The 12866-nt window shown below is 34.8% G+C and overlaps 1 non-coding gene across 1 annotated transcript; it reads right to left on the reverse strand.

Annotated features, from left to right (window-relative positions):
• Window positions 1-10508: 10508 nt before the first annotated feature.
• On the reverse strand, window positions 10509-10615 carry LOC128291044 (small nucleolar RNA R71). Its single transcript, XR_008280821.1, has one exon. It is a non-coding gene; the product is annotated as a small nucleolar RNA R71 (small nucleolar RNA).
• Window positions 10616-12866: the final 2251 nt, after the last annotated feature.

Consider the following 12866-nt stretch of genomic DNA (forward strand, 5'->3'; position numbering starts at 1 on the left):
TATAGAATGGCACCTAAAGAATTAAAAGAATTGAAAGCTCAGTTGCAAGAGTTGACAGATAGAGGTTTCGGGCGACTGAGTTTCTCTCCGTGGGGTGCACCTGTGTTGTTTGTGAAAAAAAAGATGGAACTATGAGAATGTGCATCGACTATAGACAGCTTAATAAGGTGACTATAAAGAATAAGTATTCGTTGCCACGGATTGATGATCTGTTTGATCAACTGAAAGGGGCTACAGTGTTTTCGAAGATAGATTTGAGATCAAACTACTATCAGTTGCATGTTAAAGACTCCAATGTGCCAAAGACTGCGTTCCGAACGAGGTATGGACACTATGAGTTTCTATTTATGCCATTCGAACTTACTAATGCACTTGTTGTTTTCATGGATTTGATGAATCAGATCTTCAGACCGTATCTGGATTGATTTGTGGTCGTGTTTATAGATGACATTTTGATCTACCCTCATGATGAAACTGAGCATGCTGAACATTTGAGACTTGTATTACAGATTTTGCGAGATAAGCAGTTGTATGTGAAATTCAGTAAATGTGAGTTTTGGTTAAGCAAAGTTAGTTTTCTGGGCCATGTTGTATCAGCATCAGGTGTTCAGGTTGATCAAAGAAAAATTTCAGCTATACTTGATTGGAAACCTCCGAGGAATGTTTCTAAAGTCTGAAGTTTTCTAGGACTTGCTGGTTACTATAGACGGTTCGTAAAAGGTTTCTCTATGATTGTAACTCTGATGACAAAACTATTACTGTGACAGCCCTAAATTGACCCTAGTCGGAAAGTGGTTTCGGGACCGCTAAACCGAGTCACCGAAGTATTTGAGTATGATATTTATTGTCTAAAATATGTGAATATGAGTGTGTGAAAGTTTTAAGCTTCGATTTAGTTAATTGCATGTGAATTTAGTTAATAGGACTTATGTGTGACACTTTTGAAATGTGATAGGTTAATCTATAAGGATCTATTAGTGCATGTAATCAAAAGGGTGGACTTGCATGTCAATTTCCCCACTTTGATAGTAGTGGTCAGCCATGACAATGAGGATAGACAAAATGTGATGGGTAATAACAATAAAATAATGTATTAATGGCATAAATTATAAAAAAATAAAGAAAAAGGGGTGTTAAACTAATTAAGTGAATAAAACAAAGAAAAGAAAAAAAAAGTGTTCATCTTTTAACATCCTTGGCCGAAAATGCTAAGAAGAAAGGGGAAGGGGAAGCAAATATTCGGCCACTCCTTCTAGTCTTGAATAAGGTATGTAATTCATGGTAGCTTTTGAAATTGTTGAATGTATTAAGCTAGTTACTAAGTCCCTTAGTTAGCCCATGTCCAAATTTTGGATCTTGTTGGTAACATGAGTAATCGGTCATGAGATAATGTTCAAGAAATGGTTGTTGTTCATGTTATTTGGATGAGAAATGGTAGTTAGGTGAAGTAGAGTCTAACAAATGAGCACATATGTGCATTAGTTGCTAAATGGAGAAAAATCGGCTAACAAGTGTGTACTAAGGCCGAATATGATTTTGAATATTATTGAGTAATGTATGTGTTTTGAATTGATGGAATGGAGAGGATGCTTTAATTGTGTTATGAACAATTATATGTTAAATTAAGGTTTGCTAAGCTAGCTATTAAGGTGAAGTGCAAATGTTAGTATTTGATTACTAGTGTATATATGTGTATTAGCCGAGTTTTGAACTTGAAACAAAATGGTATTTAGTCAATACAAGTAACCATATTTGTAGAATGTATTAAGTATATAATCGGCCTCAACATAGACATGCATATTCAGCCACATGAATGAATACATAGATTGATGTTGTACGTTCGGCTATAGGTAAGCATATTGATGGCTTTATCTTGACTTAGAAAATCGGCTAAAGGAGAATATTGGCTAATATGTTGAATTTGATTCATGATTTCATACATATATGACTCTAATGCCTAATATATATGGGCTAAGTACCTTAAATTTCTCTTTGATGTTCAAAATGATTAAATCAATTTATTTGTTAAATTAAGCTCAAGAGCGAAGGGGAACTAAATCTGATAAAGGAAAGGAAAAGGTGATTGAATAGCCATTGAAATCATTTGACAACATCCGAGGTAAGTTTTCGAGTAATGGAACTTAGATTATGATTCGATTAGGTCATGACATATAAGCATAACAAATAAACGGTGATATAATGATTCTACTTGAATTATATATTGAGGTAATTAGTTTATACTTATGACGGGCAGCCGAATGCGTATGGAGATCATGTTATATAGCGAATCAAAACCATGCTCTTTGTATGTGGCTATTGAGCCGAAAATTGTAATGGTAGATAAGTGCCTTGTGTCTGCGTTCTAGTAATGAAAACGAAATAAAGATGTGTTATGATTTGTGGACTTATGTACATGATTATTCGGATGATAACCGGACTAAGATCTGAAGGCATTCGTGCGAGTTGCTATATCCGAGCTATGTCCCGAAGGCATTTATGCTAGTGATTATATCCGGGCTAAGACCCGAAGGCATTTGTGCGAGTTGCTATATCCGGGCTAAGACCCGAAGGCATTTGTGCGAGTTGTTATATCCGGCTAAATCCCGAAGATACTTGGGATTGGAAGTAAGCGATCTTGCTGTAATAATTTCAATTAATACGTTCATAAAATCCAAACGATAAGGTATGTTTCGTATATGCATCGGAAAAGTCGATTCGTTTTAAATAGTATTCGTTCAATTGATTAACGAACTTTCGGCCTTTAGTTAGGTTTGATACCTTGTGTATGAATATATTGATTGAAGCGTGAAGTAAGTATGATTATGAGAATGTGCATATATGAAGTTATTCATTTAGCCATATGAATGTTATACTTTAGTCAAAACTAATTTCATTACTCAAAACTTACTAAGCATTAAATGCTTATTCCGTTTCTTTGATTCTCTGTTTTATAGATTTTGGTTCGTCAGCTATCAGACTCGGGAGTGTCAAAGTCGAAGTCGTCCACACTATCTAAACCAATTTTGGTACTCTTTTACTTCAATTTGAAAATGGCATGTATAGGGCTGACCCTTGTTGTTAATTGAGTACCCATTTGTAATGTATATTCGTATAGCCATGCGAAAATGGCTCGTATATTTTGAAGTATAACATCATGGTCTTATGGTATGGTTATTAAGTGACGTGGAAATGTTTGGTAATGACTAGCCATTGGAATGGCCAATCATGGTTCTATTGGTGCTACGTACGTCGTGGCTAATCGTGAACATACTTGGAAATAATGTATGTTAATTTGCTAATTGAATCATGAAAACTATGTAATAGGTGAAATTTGCCTTAAAATAGATGCTGACAGCAGCAGTGTTGTAAGTTTGAAAAATCACTAAAAATAGTAGAAATGCAAATAAATAATGAATAAATCATGTAATCGAACCTTGATGAGTCTATTTTCATATGGAAGAAGCGAAATGACCATATGAGCCGTAATTTACGAGATGTTTAAGTTTTCGTGAAATAGGGCCAGAGCGATTACTGGATCCCCTGTTCTGACTTTGGAAATTTACCATAAATTAACCAGAGATAATTAGAAGTCATACTTTATATGTACGGATTCCTTTTTGAGTCTAGTTTCATTAGAAACAAACAGAATATATATTGAACCCCTGTACAGGGAGATATCTAAATCGTAATGCATGAAGGTCAGAGTAGTTGAACCCTGAAATAGGGGAGACTTTAACTAATAAAATGTACTAATTGTCCCAACCAAAAATTATAGAAAAAAAATTGTAGATGGATATATGAGTATAGTTTCAGGGAAAATTTACGGAATCAGTTTTCGAGTTTTGGAGCTCAAGATATGGTTTTTAAGGTGACAGTGACGCAGTTAGCCAGCTTTTCTGGAAATTTTAAAATGAACTGTATAAATAAATGAATTAAGTCCGTTAACACCTCGTGTCCGACTCCGGAAACAGTCTCGGGTACGGGGCGTTACAATTACAGAAAGATGTTAAGTTTGAGTGGTCAGAGAAGTGCTAAAAAAGTTTATATCAGTTAAAAGCCTTTTTGACTGAAGCTCTAGTGCTAGTTCAACCAAAATCGGGTAAAGAATTTGTTATCTATAGTGATGCATCTTTAAATGGTTTGGGCTGTATTTTGATGTAGGAAGGTAAAGTTATAGCTTATGTATCGAGACAGTTAAAGCCACATGAAAAGAACTATCCGACGCACGACCTAGAATTGGCAACTATTGTGTTTGTGTTGAAATTTTGGCATCACTATCTGTTCGGTGAGAAATGTCAAGTTTGTTCTAATCACAAAAGCCTGAAATACTTGATGACTCAAAAAGATCTGAATTTGAGACAACGCTGATGGTTAGAATTGTTAAAAGACTATGAGCTTGTGATTTACTATCACTCAGAAAAGGTTAATGTTGTTGCTGATGCTTTAAGCCAAAAATCATTGTTTGTTTTGTGTGCAATGAATGCGCATATATCCATGTTCGATGATGGTTCGATAGTAGCTGAATTGAAAGCTAGACCGTTATTTTTTCAACAAATATGTGATACCCAAAAGGTGGATAGTGAATTATTAGCAAAACGAGTTCAATGTGAGACAGATGCTGATTTAGAATTCAGAGTTGATGCTGATGACTATTTGAAATTTAGAAACCGAATATGTGTTCCGAGGAATTCAGAATTGATTCAAATGATTTTGAATGAAGCTCATAGCAGTCGGTTGTCTATTCACCCAGGTAGTACAAAGATGTATAATGATATGAAACAGCTTTACTGGTGGCATGGTATGAAACGAGACAGTTTTTACTTTGCTGCAAGATGTTTAGTCTATCAACAAGTAAAAGCTAAACATCAGGTACCTTCTAGAATGCTTCAGCCAATCATGATACCTAAGTGGAAGTGGGATAGAGTTACCATGGATTTTGTATCTGGTTTACTGTTGAAACCAAGTAAGAAAGATGCAATCTGGGTTGTTGTGGATAAATTGACTAAATTGGCTCACTTTGTTCCGATAAGTACAGACTACTCGCTTGATAAGCGGGCTGAATTATATGTTTCTCAGATTGTGAGATTGCGTTGTGTGCCTATATCTATCGTTTCGGATAGAGATCTGAGATTTACATCGCAGTTTTGGAAGAAATTAGAAGATGCACTAGGTACAAAATTACATTTCAGCACTGCTTTCCATCCACAAATAAATGGTCAGTCTGAACGAATCATTCAGATACTTGAGGATATGTTGAGATGTTGCATTCTTGAGTTTGAAGGTACGTGGGAACGATACCTACCTCTGATTGAATTTGGTATAATAATAGCTTTTAGTTGAGTATCAAAATGGAACCTTATGAGGCTTTGTACGGTCGTAAATGTCATACACCATTGTATTGGATGAGCTTAATGAAAATAAGATACACGGGGTTGACCTGATCAGATAAACTGAACAGAAAGTGAAAGTGAGTCGTGAAAGTCTAAAAGCAGCATCAGACTGACAAAAAATCATATGCGGACTTAAAATGTAAAGATATAGAGTTTCAGATTAGAGATAAAGTCTTTTTGAAATTCTTGCCATGGAAGAAGATACTCAGATTCGGTCGTAAAGGCAAATTGAGTCTGAGTTTTCTTGGGCCATATGAGGTTATAGAACGTATCGGGCCGGTTGCTTATAGACTGTTGTTGCCATTTGAGTTAGAAAAGATCCACAATGTATTCCATGTTTCGATGCTTCATAGATATTGATCTGATCCTTCACATGTGATTAGTCAAGTTGAGGTTGAGATTAAGCCAGATATGACGTACAAGGAAGAACCGATTCGTATTCTGGCTCGCGAGATTAAAGTGTTGCAAAATAAGAAAATTTCGTTAGTTAAAGTATTGTGGCATAAGCACGGAGTTGAGGAAGCAACGTGGGAGCCAGAGGGTGCAATGAGAGAATGTTATCCAAACCTATTCACTGGTAAGATTTTCAGGGACAAAAATCCCTAATGGGGGAGAGTTGTAACAACTTTATTTAGACCCTAATCGGAATGGTGGTTTCGGGACCACGAATCTGAATTAGAAAAATATTTTAAAATTATTTTTTGTGTTTATTTTGTGTGAATTTATATCTGTGAAATTTTCGTGATTTAATTTTGTTGTTTAGGTATCCGATTAAATAAAAGGACTTAATCGCGTAAAAGGGAAATTTGGTGGTCATTTCTAAAAGGAACCTAATTGTTAATGGCTTTCTAAATTGGAGTGTTTATGTTGTAAATATTCCATTAGTATATTTTTTGGACGGTAATAGGCATATGTTGTAATGGTTTTATATTAATTTTAAAAGTTAAATTTGTAAAATAGCTAATAATTTATATATTTTATAATAAAACATATAATTAAATATTAATATTCATATTCTTGTTTCATCCACCGAAATAAAAAATAAATAAAGAAAAGAAAAAGAAGCTAAGGTATTCAGCACTTTGGAAGCTCAATCAAGATCAAGAACCAAAGAAATCAGATTTGGATCGAGGGAAAATGAAAGTCGTCGACTAGCTGCCTTGTTCCATTTTATAACGTCTGAGGTAAGTTTATGAGTAAATAGACAAGTTTAATTGTAGTTAAATGCTATATATATATATGCTGTTATGAAAGGTATGAATTTATATTTATTACGGTCGAATATGAAAAGGCTTGACTACTACATTTTCGAATTCGTTTCGACCGAGTTACGACGTCTGAAAGCCCCGTATGAACCTTAGGAATAGTTAGGATACATATGTCATGACATATGATTCTAATATATATGTGCGAGTAAAACCATGGCATCAATATGTGATTCCGATATGTGAACGAGTAAGACCCTGTCTAGGACAGTGGCATTGATTTGTGATTACATGTAAGACCACGTCTGGGATGTTGGCATTGTACGATATATATGTGATTATCCAAGTGTTCTATCCAATTCTGAATGGTTCATCGGGCATAAATGAGTTGAGATCGAATGTGTAAAACGAGCTAAATAGCTAGGTATGAATTAGCTTATTGTTACCTAAAATGAGGTAAGTTATTCGGTCTTGAAACTATTATTGAAATGAGCCTTAAGATTTTGCATGTGTGATTATCTGTATTCGGTTACATAGTTTCTATATGTATATGGAAATATATTGTGACTCATGAGTTTGTATGTTTGTGTGTATTTGAATTAGGTTGATAATAATTTATTTGGCTTTAGAAATTAAATGGTAATATGATAATTTGGTGATATGAGCATTCGGTCAAGGTGACTTTTATGAATGAATATTTATATATATATTATGAACTTTATAAGTTTGGATTTGAATGTGTTATAATATTATAAGTTGTCTTGGTTTAATTCGGTTGATAATGTCATAGAGTTGTTTATTTGCTTATGACTTAATAATCTTTAAAAGCTTACCCTATGTTTTTATGTGTGTTCCTATCTTATAGATTTCTCGGATTCATGTTACAAGCTCGGGGATTATCAGCAAAGTCTATCACACTATCCACAACTTCGGTATTAAATAGTTGAACTTGAACTATGGCATGTATAGGCTAGAACATAGTTTTGAAATGTGAAATTTGGTTATGTATATAAAGCCATGCAAAAATGGCTTGCTAATTATGCTTAGACTTGGTTTTATGTGTTCTTAATTATAATGTTTAGTGAGTTTGGTTTTGATAATTCAATTATGCTTGATTGTGGGTTAAATTCGTTTTAGTTAAAGTATTAAGTATTATGAATAGATGATGTTCTTGGTAGGTGTTTTACGCATTGAAATGGCTTAATTATTATGCTTGAGTTTGGTTTTGGTTAAATTACGGGTTGAGCTTATTTTGATTATCAGGTTGTGTGCTATGGATGAGAGGCATTTATGATATGTGTTTTGAGTATTAAAATTGATTAATGACGTTGGAAGTGGTATGAATGTATTGGCCTTAATAAGTATATATATATGGAATATTTGGATAGTTTGAATGTGGTTCAATCTAAGATTAGATACTTATGTGAAGTTGATTTTTAATAATTAAGTTTAGTTGTTAGATATGTTTGGTTATATGCTGAAAGTAAAATAATGTAGTTACTTGATTGGTAATTTGGTTCTTGATTATATTAGTATGCTTTGGTTTATAATATGGAAAAGATATATGCGATTCATAATCTATTGGATATATATATTTATAATGGTGTTGATAATGTATTTCAGTTTTAAAAATAATGAATGTGTTTTATGTTTTATTACGAATGCTTTAGCAAATTAAAATACATGTCATTTATATGAGATGTATTTGGTTTATGATTATTGAGTGAAGTAAAAGAATATGTTTGACTATGCGCTTCTTGGTTAATTGAAATCAATAAATATGAATAAGAAAGTTTCAGTTTCTAATGGTACATTATTTGTAAGTTTTAGTTAGTTATATGAGTAGTGTAATTAATTGAGTTGATGATATATATCTAATTGATAAGTCGTAATTTATACATATTTTTTTCCCATGCTTACCACATTTTTGGATGAATTATCATTAGATTTGTGGAATTTGATGCTTCTAATCCTTTAATTTCATGTTTTATACTTAGGTGAGCATAGGAGAGTAAAAAGAGCGAGAAACAGGCCAAAAACGGAGAAAATGGGTCAACGTGGGAAATCAATATGGCCTGGACTTCCTCACACGAGTAGACCACACGCCCGTGTCTATTTAGCAGATTTTAACACGGCCTAAACCACCCCACACGGGCGTGGCACACAGCCGTTTCCCTGTCGAGCCCAAGTCTAGTTCTACTTGGAAAAGGCCACTTTTAAGGGTTTTGAAGCATCCCAAAGTCTATATAAACACCCGAGGAGGTACCTAGAAAAACACAAAAAGTAAGAGGCAAGGAATTACTCGAAGAAAGCATATTAATCCATCTCAGAAGTCGGATTCTCCTTCAAGACTGAAGATATCCCTTCAATTTCCTTCAGGGGTTTTTGGGTTTTCTTTATGTTTTGTTATCATTATTCTTCTGAGATGTTTTCTTTTACACATATGAAATAAATCCCCTAAATACCTAAGGGGGATGAAACCTAGGACGGATCTTGTTACTATTTTCTGAATTATATGATCAATACTTGAATTGTTCTTAATTATGTGTTCTTAATTCTTGCTTTAATATTCCAGGATATTGATTCAAGTATTGATATGCTTATTCAGAGGAGCAAAAGTCCCTGTCTAAGAGTAGATCTAGCATAATTAAGCAGAGTTGATTGCACCCCTAGACATAGGGCGACATAAATCTACTGGATTAGGGTCAAACCTAATAAGGGAATCAATAGATCGAGTTAATTCAACACTAGGGGTTTTAATTAGAAAAAGATTTCAATTAATCAACCTAGGGTAAGACGTTGTTAGTCTCGAGAGAGATAATAATATAAATTAGGGATTTCTATGGATTGAATCAAGTGAATAAATCGTCTAATTCAGAGTCAAATAACAAGTGAAGTCTAGGTGGATTCTTCCTTGGGTATTGTCTAAATCAATCAGTTTCCCCAAAAGTATTTCCCCAACTTACTTCCTGTGCATTCTTAGTTTAGTTAATTAGTTTAGATAAAGCAAATCCCCTTATTTTAGGCTAGATAAAAAAAAGAAGGTTAATACTAGTACTTTTAGTTCCTGTGGATTCCACATTCTGATCTTGCTATAAGCTATACTACTGTTTGATAGGTGTGCTTGCCTTTATCATGATAGTAGTTAGTCTCCAAGTATGATTAATTATAATTATAAAACTTATCACGCACATCAAGTTTTTGGCACCGTTGCTGGGGAACTAAGATATTAGGAACACTTAATTTTATTACTTTAGCCATTTATTTTATTGCAATTTAATTTTTATTACTAAATTTTATTTTATTTACTTCTGGTAGGTTTTTATAGTTTATGACTAGAAGAAACCCGTCAGGACCTCTACTTTTTGATAGTAAGATCAAAAACACAGCTCGCAAAAACCAAAGAGAAATAAAGCGAAGCCTACGATACATAGATGAAGGGCAAGAGGACGATAGTCAAACTACAACCGAGGGGATGGCTGAAAATCAGAATAATTAGCTACCTCCTGTGGTTGCCACAGATCCAATAAATCAGAATCTTGCTCATCGTACTATGTATGTTTATGCTAAACCTACTTTAACAGGAGCTGAAACGAGTATAGTTAGACCTGCTATTGCTGCAAATAATTTTGAACTGAAACCTAACACGATTCAAATGATACAACAGTTTGTTCAGTTTGATGGTTTGCAGGATGAGGATCCAAACACTCATTTAGTGAATTTTCTAGAACTTTGCGACACTTTTAAAATTAATGGCATTTCTGATGATGCCATTCGCCTTCGGTTGTTTCCCTTTTTGTTGAGGAATAAGACTAAACAGTGGTTGAACCCGTTACCACGAGGGTCAATCACTACTTGGGAACAAATGACAGAAAAAATTTTACTTAAATATTTTTCGCCAGCTAAAACGGCTAAATTGAGGAACGATATCTCTTTTTTTTTCCAGATGGATCTAGAAACTCTTTATGATGCATGGGAGAGATACAAGGACTTATTGAGAAGGTCCCCTCACTATGGGCTACCTTTATGGTTACAGGTTTAGAATTTTTATAACAATGTGAGCCCCTCAACTAGGCAACTGATCGACGTAGCCGCCGGTGGAACTTTAAACAACAAAACACCTGAAGAGGCTTATGAATTTATTGAAGAGATGTCACTGAATAACTATCAGTGGCAAGTCATGAGAACAAAGCCAATAAAAGTAGTCGGTGTTTTCAACCTCGACGCGGTTACTATGCTATCTAACCAAGTAGAACTATTAAATAAAAAGATTGACGGTTTGTATGGTTCTGCTTAGGTACATCCAGTGATGAGGTGCGATTCAAATGGAGGAGGAGTACACAAAGAATATCAATCCTTCAACCCTAGCACCGAGGAGGAACAAGTTCAATATATGGGTAATAATGATTCTAGATCTCAAAATAACCCATACAGTAACACTTATAATGCAGGTTGGAGGAACCATCCCAACTTCTCATGGGGTGGCCAAGGAAATCAAAGGCCACAAAATCCCCCAGGTTTTCAACAGCCACCTTACCAACAGGAAAGTAAGCCGAACCTTAAGGAGATGCTAACAAAATTCATCTTGATGTCAGAAACTCATTTTCAAAATATTGAAACCGCACTTAAGAATCAACAAGCCTTAATCCAAGGGCTCAAAACTCAGATAGGCTAGCTTGCTAAATTGATTTCTAAACGACCATAAGGCAGCTTACCGAGTAACACTGATCTTAACCTAAGGGAACAGCTTAATGCGATTACCATTCGAAATAAAGAAAGGTTAGTTGAACCTGAGTCAGAACTAAGGTAAGGAATTATGGTAAGTAAAGGCAAGGATGAGGTGGACCATAGTGAGCGAAAACCGGTAAGTAAAGAGTACAAAACTCATGTGCCATACCATACCCCAGAGCGACAAGGAAAGACCACACGGACGAAGACTTTGGTATATTCCTTAAATTATTAAAGAAATTACATATTAACTTACCATTTATTGAAGCACTTTCGTAGATGCCACACGCAGCTAAATTTTTAAAGAAGCTTTTAGCAAATAAGAAAAAGTTCGATGAGGCATCACATGTAGAGTTGAATGCAGTTTGCTCAACCATTCTATAGAATAACCTACCCAACAAGCTGAAAGATCGAGGGAGTTTTACAATTCCTTGTTTAATTGGTAGTTTAAACATTAACAATGCTTTGGCTAATTTAGGGGCTAGTATTAATGTCATGCCCTATAAAATGTTTAAACAACTAGGTCTTGGGAAACCCAAACAAACTACGATGAGCATTCAATTGGCAGATAAAACAATTAGATTTCCTAGGGGTATTATTGAAGATGTACTTGTTAAAATTGACAAATTTATATTCCCAATTGATTTTTTTGTTTTAGACATAGAAGAGGATAGTGACGTGCCTTTAATTTTAGGACGACCCTTTTTAGCAACTGCTAGAACTATTATTGATGTTGGTACAGGTGAATTCACACTTCGTGTGGGTGATGAAAAAATCACTCTTCAAGCTCGTAATTCTAGTAACACATCGAGTATTGAAGGTGGTTGTATAAATCATGCTACTAATACTGATCATGTGGTGCAACCTTCTTTGCAGGAAACATGTTTGAAGAGCATAAATGAGCCATGTTCAAGTAACAACAAAGAACTCATCTATGAAGAGCAAAGGCTACAGATCGAGGAACCAGATGAATGGCGTACACATAAACCGAAACCACGCCATGACTGTGACAGCCCAAAATTGACCCTAGTCGGGATGTGGTTTCGGGACCACAAAACCGAGGCATAAAAATAATTTAAAATTTATTTTGATGCCTATGATATGTGTTAATTTGTGTGTGACATTTTTGATGTTTCGATTTAGTGTTATAAATGCGAATTTCACTAGAAAGGACCTAGTAGTGAACTTTGAAAGTATGATGGGGAAATGTGTGATGACTAGTTGCTCATGCATGCAAAAATAAAGGATTTGCATGTCAAATTTCCCCCCCCCAACATGAAGTGGCCGGCCATGGCAAGAGAGGATGGGCAAAACATGTCATGAAACATGTTTTGTTGGTGCATTAGGGAGAAATAATAAACAAAGGTGTATGGGTAAGAAAAGAATGAAAAAAATGTGTGTGAGTGAGGTATTCCCCCATTGCCGTGAGTTGTAGAGAAGGAAAGAAAAAATTTTGTTCATCCTTTCTTTGAGCCAAAACTAAGGAAGAAGGAGGATTTTTGCTTCATGCTTGGTTTGGAAGAGATCTAGAAGGAGATTTGGC

This window comes from Gossypium arboreum, chromosome 3 (assembly GCF_025698485.1).
Source record: "Gossypium arboreum isolate Shixiya-1 chromosome 3, ASM2569848v2, whole genome shotgun sequence".
Classification (NCBI taxonomy): domain Eukaryota; kingdom Viridiplantae; phylum Streptophyta; class Magnoliopsida; order Malvales; family Malvaceae; genus Gossypium; species Gossypium arboreum.